A 15,705-nucleotide genomic window follows, 5' to 3' on the forward strand; every position below is an offset into this window, starting at 1 on the left:
TAATGCTGCAATGCAGCGTTGCGAATGGTCTGAGCGCCGTGATTTGGCGCTCAGCAAGAGACTGGGAGCCTGGGCATGTTCTCCACGCATGCTGTAATTCAGCCTGCATGGAAAACATGCGAAGTGCACAATCACTGTTTGGTTGGAGCGAGAGGGCCAGCCAAACAGTCATTCCACACTTAGGAGGGTGCTACCACTCCTCCCTTGCGAGCAGAGCAGCCCCGCCCTGTCACGCATAGCTGCTGCAGAGCGACAATATTAAATGATAGTAACATTACTTTATTATCATTTTATTTTTCCTTTCTTGCACTGCTTCAAATCAGTAGGGCGACGGTCCTCCGCCTTAGTGGAGGAACCGCCACTAGACGCCATGCAATGAGAATCACAGGGTTTCCCAAATGTCTGGTTGTTCACTATTACAGATTCTACTTGGCTGCATTGTGGAGTCATCAGTCAATTCCCATGTCAGGGCCTGCCCCACTTTGCTGATGGTTGTTACTAGCTGCCATTCGGCCACCTTCGCCCTGACAAATCTATAATTGAGGCTAATGGGCTTTGCGGGGGGTGGCCGACCTGAGGGAGGCTCTCCCCCCCGGGGAAGTTTGGGGCTCCGGGAGGAAGGGGAGGGGGGAAGATTTAGACAGGGACACAGGAAGGGATATGGAGTTTGGGCTAGTTAGTAGGTTTTGGGCTCGTTTGGGCTAGTGGGGTTAAAACCGGCCATTTTAGGACTCTGGGCACCATTTCGGAGATAGTGACCCAGCAGCCGGTGGGCTTAGTGTAGCGTTGTGTAGCGTGGTTGTGGTAGGGGTAGGCCTTAGGTTTACATTGTCGACGGTGTCGGTTTTCGGGGGTAGTGACAGCGGAAGGTGGGCAGCGACAGGGAAGAGGGGAGTGTGCCGGGCGGGAGAGCGAGGAAATTTCGTGAGGCTGTGGAGAAGCTTACCTGTCGGAATGGCGGCGGAGGACATAGCGGATCCGCGAGTACGGGAGGCTTTGAGGCTCCTCGGGGAGGCTGGCAGGACGGACCTCCTGCGCGACGATGTGCGGGTAAGGCCACCACGGCGCGCTGCTGATGGCGCTGTGGCGGCGGTGCTGGCGTGCGAGCCTCCGAGGTCGCGCGCGAAGACAGGGGAGGGGGCGGGAGCGAGGGGTGGAGCGGCGCGAGGCGGCGGGCCGAAGGCGGCTGGGGCGCAAAAGAGAGGTGGAGGAGGTGCGGCGAGAGGGCGCGGCGGCCGGAAGAAGGCGCCGCTGGTTTTTAAGAAGGGGGCAGAATGCCCGGGGGGGCAGGGGGGAGCGGGACCATGAGTGAAGAGGTGATGGGAGGCGCGGGGGGAGGGGCAGGCCCGGCCAGGGGCCGAGGGAGTGTGCAGGCCCGCGGGGCGCCGCTGGTTGCTAAGAAGGGGGCGGAAGGCCCAGGGGGGGCAGGAGGGAGCCGGAATATGCGTGTGAATGTGATGGGAGGCGTGGGGGGTGGGGCAGGCCCGGCTAGGGGCCGGGGGAGTGTGCAGGCCCGCGGGGCGAATCCCAGGTGGAGGGAGAGGTAGGGGGTGACGGGGGGAGGGCAGGGGGTGCCCAGGAAGGAGAGGGGCAAAGGGTGGGGGGAGAGGGTGGGAGGCAAGGGGAGGAGGCCATGGTGGTTGAGGAAGAGGCAGGGGGGCAGGAAGAGGCAAGGGGGCAGGAGGAGGCAGGGGGGCAGGGAGAGTCAGGGGGGGGATCGCCATTGCTCATTGAGGATTCTGGGGAGGAGGAGGTGGAGGTGGGGGGGGAGGGGGAGGGGGGAGCGGTTGAGGTAGAATTGGGGTCTTCAGCAGATGAGGATGTGGTGCCTCCCAGTAGACCAGTTTCACCGCGGGGTCGGGGGTGGGGCGCCAGGCAGGGAGGCCGGGCGAGGGGGAACGGCGAAAGGGGTAGCGGGGCGGAGGGGTTGCCTCGGGGGTCACGGGAGGAGGGAGGAGGGGGGTGGGGATGGGGGAGGGGGGGGTACGGCGGAGGAGATTTTGGTTTCGGGGGGGCCATGGGAGGTCGCGGATGGGGGCAGAGGGGAGGCGGAGATTATTGGGGTTCGAGGGGGGGCGGATGGGGGGGAGGAGGCGAGGCAGGGGCTTGGGGGTGGGGGGAAGGGGGTTGGGAGGAGGGGCTCCCGGCGCGGCGAGGAGGACATTCGGCGGCAGGGGGGAGAGGGGGGTGGGGAGGCGACAGAGTTTTTGCCCCGGCATGCTGGACTTCCCCGTTTTTCTCTTGGCAGGAGCAGCTGGTAAGGGGCTCGGGTGAGCAGCATGCGGCTCCAAACCGCCGAGAGGATGGGCCGGCTCTGCCTAGTACGGGCGGTCGCGCTCCCGCGAGGGACCAAGTGCGTGCAGGCAGCAGATGGCAAGGTTATGGGTCTCCAACGCCCCCCTCCCGATGGGTCGCTCCGGCCTCCGGGGGACGGGGATGGAGCAGTAATGCGGCAAGAAATGATGATCACCAAAATGTGGATAGGAGTATGGAGGGTGTAGATTTAGGAATGTTGATGACGGCATGTAGGGACAAGGCAGGTTTGAGCAGGATGTAAACAGGAGCGGTTATGGGAGGAGGTGACCGTGAGATGGAGTCGGAGGAGGAAGGGGAACTGCGGGAGGAAGGGGGGGAGGTTGGTAATGTTGTTGGTAGTGTTTTACAGGAATGCCCCCGGCAAGTGGTGCCGAGAGTGACGGCCCCCCCAACAGACCTGGTTAGGCGGCGGGATCCGGTGAGGACGCTAGCCTTGACGCCAGGTAAGACCAGTACGGGGTCGGGGTGTGGCTTGGGCAGGCCTCATGGAGGCCAGGAGGGTGGGAAGGCGGATGGTGGAGGCCAGAGGTCCGTGGGGACAGATGCTGGCGATGGTGAGGAAGTGCGCTTGGTGAAGGGCAGATATGTGGCGGATGCAGGGGTGGGTACAGAGGGGGTAGGGGGCGCAGCGGCAGGGAGCACGGCGCCGGGGGACGCGGCGAAGGACGGTGAGTCGGCCACGGGATCGGTGGGGGGTGCAGCGGCGGGAAGCGCGGGGCCGGGGGAAGCGGTGAAAGACGGTGGGTCGGGGGCGTCTGGTGCGGGGGCGAAGGAGAGTTGTGATGTGCCGGTGAAAAAGCTGCCGTACATGGGGGTGGCGAAGCCGCTGGGGGCACACTTGTCGCTGGCAACGAAAGAGAAAATATGGAGGGGGGAATACGTGGAGATTCTGAGGTTGCTCCACAGGGAGTTGATGGCCAAGGAAGGGTCAAAGGAGGAGGAACAGGAATTGGCTAGGCGTCCGAAGGTGCCGGTCACCATTGAGAATTGGTCGGCTGCTTTTCTGATCTATGCCAGCGTGTACTGCCAGAAGTACCCGGACAGGGCGGTCGCGATGTTCAAGTATATGGATATTGTGCGGCGGGCTCAGGTGACTTATGGAGGCAACGCTTGGTCGCATTACGATGAGGAGTTCCGGGCGCGCATGGCGTCGGACCCAGAGACGAATTGGGGGGAGTTGGACTCCGACCTCTACCAGCAGACGATGAGTGGGGCTAAGTTTGGCCGCACCATCTTCACGGCCAGTGGTTTACCACTGGCGCCGCCCCCCTTTTCGGCCCGCCCCACCCGGGGTGGGGTGGGGGCGGGCGGTGCCGGAGGTAGTCAAGGTGTCGGAACCTGTTGGGATTTCAACAGGGGTTCCTGTCTGCGGCAGGCGTGCCGTTTTCGACACGAGTGCTCCGCATGTGGGAGACGACATCCAGAGGCGCGATGCTGGGGGCCTTGGGGAGGCCCAGCGCAGTCACAATACCCGGCGCCCGGGTCCGGCAGAGGGAGGGGTGGAGGTAGAGGGGGGGCAGGTACCATGGGAAAAGGCTCGTACTCCGGTTAGGCTGGATCGGATGGAACCGTTGTTAGAGGCGTATCCGCGGGCGGATGATGCGTCCGTGCTGCGTCGGGGTTTCAGGGAGGGTTTCCGGTTGGGGTACGAGGGTCCGCGGATCGCTCGGTGGGCGGAGAACCTGAAGTCCGTGAACGCACACAAAGGTATCGTCCGAGAGAAGCTTTTTAAGGAAGTGAGGGAGGGGAGGATGGCGGGCCCCTTTTCAGAGGCGCCGGTGCCAGACTTGATCATCTCCCCCATTGGAGTGGTCCCAAAGAGAGAGCAGGGCCAATTCCGGCTGATTCAACATCTATCATGGCCGGAGGGCGCGTCGGTGAACGACTTTATATCGGCGGAGTTGGCGTCGGTGTCGTACTCGTCCGTGGACGTCGCGAGGCGTTTGGTGACGACGGCGGGCACGGGGGCGCTCATGGCAAAATGCGATGTGAAATCGGCTTTTCGGTTGCTGCCGGTTCACCCGGCGGACCATCAGTTGCTTGGGATTCAGCTGGATGGGCAAATTTTTGTGGACAGAGCGCTTCCTATGGGATGTTCCGTGTCGTGCGCCTTGTTCGAATGATTCAGCTCCTTTTTGCAGTGGGCTTTTTCCTGGCGCACAGGCTCTGAGGCGATTACGCATTACCTGGACGACTTCTTCCTGGTGGGTCGGCCCGGTTCGACGGACTGCCAGCAGAGTCTGGACAGTTTTACGGACCTGATGGGTCACCTGGGGGTTCCGTTGGCACCAGAGAAGACGCAAGGGCCCAGCACGGTGCTGTCGTTCCTCGGGATAGAGCTCGATTCAGCAGCCATGGAAGCACGCCTGCCGGAGGAGAAGCGGGCGGTTATGGTGGAGTTGGTGAAGAGCATGTTGGCCAGGAAAAAGGTTTTGGTGCGTGAGGTTCAGGTGTTGCTGGGGCACTTGAATTTCGCTTGTCGCGTGGTGCGCGCGGGGCGGACTTTCTGTCGGCGGCTGGGTTTGGCATTGTCCGGTCTGACACGGCCGCATCATCATGTGCGGATCTCGGCGGGCGCAAAGGAGGACCTGAACATGTGGTTGGCTTTTTTGGAGCGTTTCAATGGCGTGCCCATGGCACCCCCGGAGGACTGGGAGTGGGACGTGACGATGTCATCGGATGCGGCGGGAGTTGGAGGTTTTGGAATCTACTGGGCAGGCAGATGGTGCGCGGAACAATGGCCGGAGCGTTGGCAGGCAGGGGGTAGGAGCATTGCTTTCTTGGAACTGTTCCCGCTGGTAGTGGCTGTGACCGTGTGGGCTCAGGAGTTGGCGCATAGGCGGGTGTTGTTTAAGGTGGACAACATGTCAGTGGTGCAGGTGGTTAACCGGCAGTCCGCAAGGGAACCCCAGGTGCTGAAGCTGATGCGCGTTTTTGTCTTGAGGTGCTTGGAACATGATATCTTGTTTCAGGCTAGGCATGTGCCGGGAGTGGACAATGACATTGCTGATGCTTTGTCTCGTTCCCAGTGGCGGAGGTTCCATGGGCTAGCCACGGAGGCAGCGGCGGTCAAGACGGAGGTGCCGAAGGAGATGTGGTTGGTGGGAGAGCGCGGGTCGTTCAGTTGGTGAGGTCATCCCTGGCGGCGTCAACATGGAGGAGTTACGAGCAGGCCTGGACGGAGTTTCTGCGCTTTGGAGCGGTAAGGCAGCGGGGCAAGTGGTGTCGGGAGGAGCAGGTGGTGCGTTTCATGCTGGGATTGATGGACAAAGGTTTGGCGAGAGTGACTATCGCGGGAAAATTGGCAGGTGTGGCTTTCATGGGCAAGCTGTGGTGGGGGTATGCGCCCTCGGCGGGAGAACTGGGGGGGAGGCTTTTGGAGGGTTGGGAGAGGGAGAGAGGAGCTCGGGCGCGGAAGAGGCGGCCGATTACAGAGGATTTGTTGGCAGGCTTGCTGGGTCAGTTACCGCGGGTGTGCAGGGACCGGGCGGAGACGGTGCGGTTTTCCACGCTGATGTCGTGGCTGTACTTTGGAGCCTTTCGGGTGTCGGAGTTGGTAGGTTTGAGGGGCGCGGCAGGTTTGAAGTGGGGGGATGTGGAGATCGAAGGCCGGGAGGTAGCAGTGCGGCTTCGGCGGTCCAAGACTGATCAGCGGGGGAAGGGTACGTGGGTCTTGTTGGGTCCCGGGGGGACCGAGGCGGTGTGCCCGGCGGAGTGGGGGAGACGGCTGGCGGAGGAAAGGGGACAGGATGTGGCGGAGGTCTTCGGCAGGAGCGAAGGGGGTCGTGTGACGGCAGCGCAGTTGTTGTGGGTCCTGCGGCACGCCCTGCGGTCTATGGGTGAGGACCCGGGGGCGTTTGGAACGCATTCGTTTCGCATCGGAGCAGCGACGGAGGCAGCGAGGAAAGGCTGGGGGAAGGAGGAGATCAAACGGCTGGGGCGATGGAAATCAGATTGCTATAAGTCATATGTTAGGTTGCGAGGGGTAGCGTTGGATTGAGAATGGAGGATGGGCTCGCTGCTTACATATGTCTCTTTACAGGTGCGGTGGCGGGGCCTACGGCGGCAGCAGTGTCTATATATGTGGTGGGCCATTCGTTTGTCAAAAGAGCGGAGAGGGCTGAGTGGGAAAAATGCAAGAATCTCAACTTGGAGCTGGATGAGAATTTGTTTAGGTGTCATTGGAGGGGCAAGGGGGGCATGCGTTGGCACGAGTTGGTGCCGGTGTTGAACAATGTTGTGCGAGGGGGGATTTGCCCAGATGTAGTGGTGATTCACCTGGGGGAGAACGACTTGGTGCAGTGCAAGGGACTGGCGCTAGTAAAACAAATGAGGAGGGACTTGCTGGAGATCAAGAGGCAGTGGGCAGGGTGTTATGTCATATGGTCCGAGTTCATACCCAGGAGGTGTTGGAGGGGAGCTGAGAGACCGGGGGCCATAGATAGGACTAGGAGGAAGATAAACCGAGAGATGCGGGCCTTTTGTGACAAGGAAGGGGTGGGAAGGATGGAACACCCAGAATTAATATATGGGGCGGTATATTTTTTCCTTGAGGATGGGGTTCATTTGTCGAGGTATGGGATGGAGCTGTATATCGTACAATTGAAGGAGGCGTTAGACCGGGCAATAGGGGTGCGCAGGTATCCTAAGGTGCAGGGGCCCTAAGGGGGGGGTCGAAAGCCTTAAGGGGGGCTTTCGAGTGGCGCTTTCCTAGTCAAATGGGGGGGGGTAGGATAGGAGGAAGGAGTTTTACTGGCAGAGGAGGGAGTGTACAGAGGGGGATGTTCAAATAGTGATAAAAGTTTGGTTTATTGATAATGATGTTATGTTGTTGGCGGGGAACTGTTTAGGGGAGGGGGTGGGGGTTTCTGGTCAGGTACATGTATAATTAGTTAGGCTTAGTTTTGTACGGCAAAGGCCAAGGTTTGGGGTATGTTTCCAGGATGCACCTGTTTCCCAATAAAGCGGCCTTTATCACACCTACACCTGTGTCCGGTCGGTTTCTTCCCCTCCCCGTCTCCCGATGGGCCCCAATGGGCTTTGCGGGGGGTGGCCGACCGGAGGGAGGCTCTCCCCCCCGGGGAAGTTTGGGGCTCCGGGAGGAAGGGGAGGGGGGAAGATTTAGACAGGGACACAGGAAGGGATATGGAGTTTGGGCTAGTTAGTAGGTTTTGGGCTCGTTTGGGCTAGTGGGGTTAAAACCGGCCATTGTAGGACTCTGGGCACCATTTCGGAGATAGTGACCCAGCAGCCGGTGGGCTTAGTGTAGCGTTGTCCCACCCGCCCTCAATTTCTGGGGATGGGGGTTTTTTTTATTTGTCCCAGGATTTTCAGATTGGCGGGATGTCCGGGGGATGTTGTGAAGCAGGTGCTTTCTGTGTTAGGGCTTCTGGTTGTGTTGTCGCTGGGGGCAGGTGCTGCAATGATGATTTATGATGGCGCTTTCCTAGTCAAATGGGGGGGGGGTAGGATAGGAGGAAGGAGTTTTACTGGCAGAGGAGGGAGTGTACAGAGGGGGATGTTCAAATAGTGATAAAAGTTTGGTTTATTGATAATGATGTTATGTTGTTGGCGGGGAACTGTTTAGGGGAGGGGGTGGGGGTTTCTGGTCAGGTACATGTATAATTAGTTAGGCTTAGTTTTGTACGGCAAAGGCCAAGGTTTGGGGTATGTTTCCAGGATGCACCTGTTTCCCAATAAAGCGGCCTTTATCACACCTACACCTGTGTCCGGTCGGTTTCTTCCCCTCCCCGTCTCCCGATGGGCCCCAAATAGTGATGGAGGCAACGGCACGAGGCTGGTGGAGTGGTTGTAGTGGCCAGACCTTTCTTGCGGAAGAGCTTCTACCTAAGTCCTAGCAGATTCCTTAAGTTTCACATGAAAGCTGCATTTGTAACTGCTAGAATAACGTGCTTGAAGAATTGCACCACTTACTGAAGTTTTCATCAGTAGTGCGAGGGAACTGGAGCTATGTCATTTCCAAACAAAAAGCAAAAAACAAACCACATGGTATAAGGAAACATTTTATCTTTCGTTAACCCGCATGAAGGGTTAGGAAAACAGGAGTAAATGAGCTCTTTTTCTGTGAATACCATTCACTTACAAGTGTTTCTTTCTACAGGCTGGAAGGGACAAGTTTCATTTGCCACAGTAAGTACGTTTTTGTCAATAAACCACATGGGAGAAGGTGAAGTTTACACCCAAAATAAGGACTAACATATATCGTTCGTACTGCGCAGCTTATTTTGTGAACTGTGTACACAATAATGAGATGTACTACCTGTAGCCATGACCACTTTGGGTTGCATGTCTGCTATTTAATTAATAAGTTGCCTAGAAAGTCTGGATACCTAGAAAACATGTGTGTGTGCTGTAACTGACAATTTCCATCACGCTGGGCTGCTGTTTTTAAGAGGGGCATTGAATTTAAGATACAACTTTTTTTGCTACTTTTGTATTTGAAAATAATCTTAATTACATTTTTAAAACACAAAAAGGACGAATTAAGACTGAATATATGAAAAAGGGGACAAACAAAGTAGGACAATCATTAATGGGTATTAGTGTCACTTGGAAGAGAAGATGCGTTAATGTAAACACTATAAATGTCATACAAATACAACACCTGAGTAAATAAATTGCTCAACTTAATTGGATAAAAATAAAGCAACAAAAGGGAAAGTACAAGGATGATTATACGACATACTACAGAAGTTGATAGAATGACCCTAGCCGCCGGGTGATCTGTTTTCACCTGCCAATATGAGTGAAGAACTCACAATTGCTGTGAGCCGCCGCCGTTTAAGTGCTTGCTGATCTGTTGCGATTTAATTCACCAACACTATTAATACGTGTTTTAGATGTATCTTATTCGGGGAGGTAGTTGGGGCATTTAAAAATAAGGATGCAAAATGTACGTGATTTTGAAAAAATATTAAAAAATACAAAACGGCTTCTGGCATTTTAACATATGTTTTAATTCATAGCGAAAACAAGAAATCGATTGCAACACAGGATGCAGAAAGGGAAACATTTCCGGGAGTTCATTGTTTGTTTTTCTAAAGAGTGTAATTATTATCGGACCCCTAGTCTGAAATTTTACAAGAAACGACCCTTATAAAATATGACACGCTGACTGACAATTCCAAGCAGTTCGGCGTTCCAGTGAGATGTGCGAATTATGGCGACAAGTAAGTGCGGACATCTATAACAAAACCTATTTGCAACCATTCTAGGAGAAAATGGGCCTTATTTATAAGACTCCTATGGGCTTGAAGGTGTTGTAACCAATTATATTACAACAAGACTTATGCTGACATATGCTGAAAGTTAATCAGCTCCTTCGCAGTTCCCACAGGTACTAGTTTTCACCAGAGACCAGTACCTTGTACACAATTTCGGTGTTTTTCCTTGAATATCTGAGGACCAATCCTGCTCACTCACTGGGAATACAGAAAGGGCAGATGTGCTCTCATCCCGGTAGGAGACAAGAGATGCCTGCATAACCTCCATGGAAACCTACTGCATAAATGATGCAGAAGGGACTGTACTTTGATCATGTGCACGCTCACGTGTAGTGATGCATGGCACAAACATCAAATATGATGCTATGTACATGGGGCGAAACAAAATAAAAAACCTTCATAGCAGGCAGCTCGGGATGAAAAATCCATCTATATACAGAAAGGAGCTTGTTCGGGATAGGGAGTGGGCACGGGCTTGTATTCTTAATGGAGTCTCTAAGTAGAAAAGGGGAGTCTGGCAATGGTAAAATGCATGATTTAAATGCCCTTTAGCGGGATTTCAAGAAATGCTGCAAGTGAAGTGATCATTTATAGAGAAAATGTATCCTCATTAAATCATTCTGAACTAGCGGGTCTACTCCATGTTCTCCTTTGGGACACAAATTCTTTTTTTTGGGTAAGAATTCCTAACCAACACAGTATGCAGAAATGTTTGGCTAGCTGGACAGCTCTGTTTGGCAAAAATATTGCAACTGCTAGGGCCTTACATTTACCACAGAAGCAAACAAATACTTTGGTATGGAAAATCGGTAAACCAGAAAGGCATTCATATATTGTATCTGGGCATCGTTTCCTAATTTTATGTGTACACCATAATAGAGTAAACTCCAATAACATTAGAAAATATTATTTAATCTTGCCAAAAGCACTTCTTGCTGAGTATCTGTTCATGACCTTTACATGCTTACAAACTCTCACAAATAGGGTTACCATGTAGGGCACTGAATAGCAGAATGCTTCCCCCTTGCACACACAAATGCAGCCGCAATGTAAATAACAATCAGGAACCCTTATAAATGGTGAGAACCATGTGCTGGTGCTCTGAAACCAATAACATTAATTAATATTTTATAAGTCAGTCCGAAGCAGAAACACTTCCACTGGTCTTTTCTCAGATTACTAAAATATATTTTTCAAATACTTTAAAGTGGCAGGAAGGGTTTTATAAGCAATGTCACAGAACATGAATATTTAATAAATGCATCAGTAAATGGATATAACGTTGGGAATAGAAAATATATGCCTGTCATCCTGATCTCGTATGATCTCATCTGATCAATATAAGAAACATATAGAGGATTCATTCCTTGAGAGGAGGAGGGAGCCAGGTGGTGGGCAGTAGAAAGATGCTCATTAAAAACAAATTAAACCCACAAACCAGTAACACAGCTATGTTGACTAAAACACAAACATATTGATTTAAAAAGGACATCACATATTTATTTTATGTGTGTGAAGAACCACATTCGGTAAACAGCATTAACAACGTGGTCAGAACCATGCGTGATGTAAGAACACAAGCGTTACCATGCTTGCCTTTACCATGCATATGTCTTTACCACGCATATCCCTTTACCACACATGCCTTTACAACAATTTCCATTGTAAAGTAGGGAAAGGCATAACCGAGGTAAATGGAGTCAGCGCTCTAGACTTTGAGCAAATGGATGGGGGTGGAAGGTGTTGGAGACTTCCTGCCCTGGCTTCCTGCTTCTTTCCTTCATTCCTTCCTACCCATGGCTTGCTGGGTTGTTTTTTGGGCAGGGTTGGAGTTGGGGTAGTTTTGAGGGCTGGGGCTTGGTTTTAGGGCTTAGGACGGGAATAGAGTTAGTTTTTAGGGCTGGAGGGCAGTTTATCGGATCAGGGTGGGAGGCTTGGGTGTTTTTAGGCCTGGGGTCAGGTAGTTTTTGAGTTTGGGGCAGGTTTCAGTGCTCGTGTGGGGGTGTTTTTAGAGTTGGGGTTGGGGTAGTCTACAGTGGTAGGGACTAGGTTTTAGGGCACAGGGCGGGAATTAGCGGTGTAACCTCTGCCACTCATTACCGTTACCAATCATGCCTTTATAACGAAATTCATTGTAAAGGCAACTAATACAACATCAGGCAGCAAGACATATTAATCACCAGCAAAGATGGCACGACGTCACTCCCCTCATGAGGAATCTGCGCTGGCTTCCAGTAACCCACATTTAAGGTCGGATGCCTGATATTGAAATCACTCCATTGCACATGCCGAAATTTATTTTCAACCTTAGCCAGAGGTATGTCCCTGTTCCGGCCCTTCGGTCCTCCCACCTGTCCCTGTTAACCATGCCCTCTTTCAAGCAGAAAAGAACTGGTGGATCTTGCTTAGCGGTATTAGCCCCCTTCTTTTTATAACGCACTCCCTCTCAACATTAGATCGTCTCCATGTTACTCTTACTTTAGGAGACAATTGAAAACCTAGCTGTTCTCTCAGGCCTATGAATGATTGATCTTAAGAGCAGCAGTTCAACTCTTCTATAAGATCCATGAAGCCATGTGGTGTAAGTGTGTTAAAAAAATATTTTAACATAACATGCATGGTAAAGGCATGCATAGGAAAGATGCGGTTGTGATAAAGACCACGTTGTTAAAGCAAGGAAAGTAATCACATGCTTAGTTACATCCTACAACCACCACATACACAATTGGTACTAATCCCCTATGATAAATGGAACATATACAAGAAGATATTGAGGCTTGTCAGTGCTTCTTTCATATTAGCATTTAATGGAAGAGAAGAAGGAGAATTAAGGAGTTCATCCTGCAATTTAAGAAAGATAACCTTTAGCGCATTGTACTACAGTGGCAAGGCAAAAGAGATGGTTTTTTTTTTGCACACTGACTGCTTTGTGATCCAAGATTCTGTTTGTGCTGTGACTGATGTACTAATTACTTGTACCGTAAAATGCCCATTTGCGAAAAGTCTTTTCTTTTTAAAATCTAAAAGGCAGGAGTCCTATTTTGCAAATCCCTGTCAATGTCTGTGAATGCAGGAATGAAGTTCTTTGAGGGACATCAGACCAATAAAACTGCATTCCTGTTCACTGACTGTCAATATGTTTTAAAGCAGCCACAGGCCCTGTTTCCCAAAACAAAAGTTGCAAATGGGTGACACCAGGTAGACCATGTACTAGTTCCCTGAAACATCATCTGTTAGCTCACATGCTACATGCACACATTCACAAACTGAAAGTTATCCCGTCGGGACAGCTTCCACTGTGCAAGTGGGCAAAGATACCCTGTAGAGAGTAAGTATTAGACCACATATGTGTGACCACAATCATGGTAAAAAACAGGGAATGCTCATATAGTTTCTGCATTAATGTTTTCAGTTTTAAAAAAAAAAATGTTTCAGGGAAATATCTTATACTGTATGTGGAGAAGTGTGGCTCACTGGTTAGAGCAGGCAGACCCTGAAGCAGAGGTCAGACCCGGGACCAGGGTTCGATTCCCAACGCGGCAGGGTGTTGAGCTCAAATGTCCACGGACTCTATAATTCTCGCTTCGGTGCCTGACCTAATCATGGGTTCACACTCTGCAACTCTGGGCATTAAGCTTGCTTAATCTCCACAACGGCCCCCCGCGGCGGGATGCCTGGCTTTCACCTTGGGGATGCCCTGTAGGGGCTATCTCACAGGGAAAAACCAGGACGGGTTCCCAAGGCAAGCGCGGAGATACCCCTTCGGGGGTCGATTCCGGCGCTATATATGAAATGTAATAATAATAATAATAATATATTATTTTACCTGAAGAATGTAATTTATTTATTTCTTATTTTACTCTTTATGGTAAAGTCGGTGTAATGCACCTATTTATACAAATGTTGGACTGTTGATGGTGTCAGTGTTGTCAGAATCGACAATTTCCTTCTCTTACCCTTCTTCTTGATGTCCAGTATCATTGATAGAATACCAATCCCCATCCTCTACAACTTTCCCTAAAGTTCCTACCTCGCTCCGAAGAGTTTGGCACAATTGTCGCCTGTAGCTCCCTCCTTTCATGCAGCACACCATTGCTTTGAACCATTGATTTTGCTTCATAAATTCACGTATGTATATACTGATAGAAGTATTCATGTGTATGCATTTTAGTCAAAAATTGAAAGGTAAAGTGCTGCAAAACAAAATATGACAAGAATCCTACCGCGCAATGATTTCAAGGAAGTATTACTATACTGTGATATTCATGAGCCTATATAGTTCTCGGGTCCTGCAATGGAGCACATCCGTTGTGCTACAAAAATAAATGGTTTCAAACCCTTATTTTTACATTTGTACCAAAAAGTCCCAAATATGTTCTATTTGATCATAGTTTGAGCATTCTGCTGACCAGTGGTTTAACAGAAAATGGTGGGGGCCCTTCCAGAAGGTGTTGAGGGACTTAGGCATCTCACAGATCGCACATTCTTTGGTCTTGGGCCCTGGCCACTGAACTTTTGTCTCCCCCCCTCTACACTGCAGGGGTCTGCTTGGGAAACCAGAGTCGTTTTTCTGAGTGTTTAATTATTTCTTATTCCATGTCATTGCATGCCTTATGCAAGGCATGCAATGGCATGGCTTTGAGAGTGAGGGCCACCATCCCAAAACAAGAAACCCTGGGGGCTCTCCACACCGCGGGGGCTGTGGGGTGCCTCCATTACACCCCTACCTCTGACAGGGATAAATGTACCTCATGTAATTTAGACGCCGATTGAGTAACGCCCAGGACACAATTCAGGAACACGGCAACCTCCGTGTACTGTGCCTGTTGCTTTAAATACGTTGATTCCTTCTAACTAGAAATTATTTGTCCTGTCTGTTACGTTAATGGCAAACCCGGACATGCCCTAGGTATTGCTCAGTGAATGGTAGTAGACAAGGGCAGTCATTGAGGGTTGCTCAGCGACTGAGCACAAACCGTAGCATGTAGTCATTGTTTGACTTGGTGATTGGCATAGTTTGGGAGAAAGTCTTATCACTAGAAGTGTGCTCCTAAAACTAGAAGACACACTATGGAACAACAATGAGCGGGCTCAGGAGTAATGTTGTAACTTTTTTATGTGAAATTGTGGAGAATGTTTAATACAGCCTCGCATTAGTGACAGTATTAAAAGAACAAATTGAAATAGTTCAAAATGTTAGTGTATAATGATACGCCAGAACAATAATACTCAGGTTGCACATGTAAAGATTGAGTCCCTCTGTGAAAGAGGCAGAGCAGATGCAATTAGGGTCTGCATAATGCATGAAGAGAGATAGAGAAAAGCGAACTGAGAAGGAAAAGGTGAAGCTTAGGTAGGGCATGTGTGTTATTAAACGGCAAACCAGATGGGGTGAGTAGTGCCTATCTGCTGTCACTTTCTGTAACTGTGTTCTTCTGCAGACCCATGGCACATACACAATTTATTTTTGCAGAAGTCTTAACATGGCCTAAAAATAGATGGAAAGAGATGGATGCATGGATGGGCGATTGACTGATTCTGCATTAACTCAATCTTTAGGGCAACTTAATATTTAGCCTGTCTGAAAAGGTAGAGAAAGTAGGAGTACATCAATGCCTATTTCTTGGGCACTCCTTGGAGAAATTACTTCTACTAAATATTAGGGTGCTCTGGTGATTAGATGCTGGAACTATTGAAAAATAGTCTCTGTGAGATTCGCCCAAAATGCACTGCGAGGTTGGGAAACCGGGCTACCATTGAGTAGGAACATGGTCAAAAGCGACCACAAGGATACCACTGGTAACAAGTGAAGTGAATGGTTTAGAGTAAACTTCTGCTCAAGCATAAGAAGTGACATGCTAGGCAGGGATTCTCAACCGGGGGCCATCCGTTCGATCAAGTGAACAAAACAGAGACAGATCCCTGGGAGTCCAGGGTCCTAGAATCAGGAACTCTGTAAGGCAGAACACACCCATCTGGCATCTTTTTGATTGAGGATGCACTACCAATAGGATATGGGGTTAGGGATACAGTATGGAGTTTCACCAAGAACTGGTTAAACAAATCCAAAGCAGGGGGGAGGGGCAATTGCTTTTATAACATACACCACATACACCAGTTTGTATTTACCACTACACATGTTATA

The 15,705-nt window shown here is 51.0% G+C and overlaps 1 protein-coding gene across 7 annotated transcripts in view; it reads right to left on the minus strand.

Moving 5' to 3' along the window:
- CADPS (calcium dependent secretion activator) overlaps nt 1–15,705 on the minus strand; it is a 1,556,059-nt gene that overhangs the window by 1,422,609 nt on the left and 117,745 nt on the right. The window lies entirely within an intron of this gene.

The sequence above is a fragment of the Lissotriton vulgaris genome, chromosome 9 (genome assembly GCF_964263255.1).
Source record: "Lissotriton vulgaris chromosome 9, aLisVul1.2, whole genome shotgun sequence".
Classification (NCBI taxonomy): Eukaryota; Metazoa; Chordata; class Amphibia; order Caudata; family Salamandridae; genus Lissotriton; species Lissotriton vulgaris.